Source organism: Octopus sinensis, linkage group LG17 (genome assembly GCF_006345805.1).
Source record: "Octopus sinensis linkage group LG17, ASM634580v1, whole genome shotgun sequence".
Lineage (NCBI taxonomy): Eukaryota > Metazoa > Mollusca > Cephalopoda > Octopoda > Octopodidae > Octopus > Octopus sinensis.
The window spans coordinates 4,609,753-4,611,698 of NC_043013.1; positions in this window are offsets into that span (position 1 = coordinate 4,609,753).

Sequence of the window (1,946 nt, forward strand, 5' to 3'; positions counted from 1 at the left end):
GACTGATAGAATAAGTACTAGGCATACAAAGAATAAGTCCCGGGGTCGATTTGCTCAACTAAAGGTGGTGCGCCAGCATGGCCGTAGTCAAATGACTGAAACAAGTAAAAGAGTAAAGAGTATCACTTCAAGTACTACTGTCTTCAAGTACTACCAGTTGGCAAACGAATAAATATATGTAAATAATGTTTCTTCCTTCTTGGTGTTCATCCTTCGGTATTCATTGGTTACTCTGACATTGGCACAATGATACACTTGCCCAAACTGAATTGCCGGAGATATTTCATTTATTCCAGAAAAATGTTTCTAAAAAGTTTTAGAGGTTTAAAGTTTGATCATTTCCACCCAGTCAGGAAAGAAGACCTGGAAGCTGTCACTTTGTGCATGACAAAATAGCACATATTGTCAATATTTGTAAACGTGTTATGCCTGCGGTAATTTTCTTTCACGTAAATAAATCTTATCTAGCTGTTATTTTCTTTCATGTAAATAAATATTTATGTTAATTTAAAAGAGAAAAATATGAATGTGTCTGTGGCTTACGATTAATTAAAATTACCAAAATTTTCAAACTTTAGTTACTAATAACTCCTTATTTATTAATTTATAGCGAAGATTATTTTCACTTCATTAATTAGCCTATAAAAGTGTATCATTACACTGCATATGAAATCAATTCGAAAAGAAAATTGACACAGGCAACCAAACAGAAAAGATCAAAAAAAAAAAAAAACAGTCACAAAAAAGTTGTGAGTACTATCAACTTTCACTGAGTACTATTTTATTTGTAGTAGTAAATTATAGATCTATTTATTATAACTAGCTGGACCCATGAGGGAGTAAGGAATGCACAATGCTGACTAGAAAGGAAGAAAGGATAAAGGTGCCTCTACTCTGATTGACTGTATTCAAAGGAGTTCATTACTGGAGTCCGGAAATCTCATGGAAAAAAATTCATAGCCTGGAACTATGAAGTTGGTTCCAGAAAGCTTTGTACCTCACAGTCACACCTGCACCCCACCCTTATCCCATCCATCACACACACTCACATAGCTGTATTTTCATTGAATTTGAGTCACTCAAATTGGGCTACTTTCAAATTTAGACCTCGGTACAAGGGCGAAAATTTTAAAACACGGATGCAACAATTGATTCCACCGATACGGTCGTTATTATATGTGAAAGTAAGAATATTATACATGTCAGTAGAAAAATCACCACCAATTAGTAAGTCATAAGTAATAGTTTCTGTTTTGGGCACTGTGCAAGAGTATATCAATAGATAAGTAAAATTTGAAAAATATATACTGATAAGAGTAAAAATAGTAGAATTAGTAGATAGATTTTCAAAATTCAAACTTTGCTACATTGGAGAAATATAGGACAAGGGAAATAACTCTTTTCTGTTCGGCTATGTACTAACGTTTGTCAAAATAATTGATTACTTGTCTGGCTATCTTAGTCGTTTATTACCCATAGTACTGGGGGTAAGCACTAATTTACTTGCAAATAGTTGAAGATCGGCAACAGTAGGTAAATCTGTACGTAAAAATAGACTGACAGTACTAGGCTTAAAATGGTAAGTCCTGGGATCAGTTAGTTCAACTAAAACCCTTCAAGGCAGTGACCAAGCATGGCTGCAGTCAAATGAATGAAACAAGTATAAGAAAAGAGATAAAAAGATACAATTTTTACAAGTTCTCAGATTATTAAGTTACCATTTAGAATGGACGGCAGTCCCACCCTATCAAGTTAGAATTTATCCAAGATAATAACTTAGAATATTGACACTATAATGAGCATTATACTTTTATAAAACAATCAACTACTATGGCAAGTCTGTATTCTAACATTGTTTTAAGGGAATGCTGTTTTCAGTTAAATTGCATTCATAAGTTTTTTGTGATGTATGAAGTTTATGTAAGAACAGAAACAAATACTGAGAA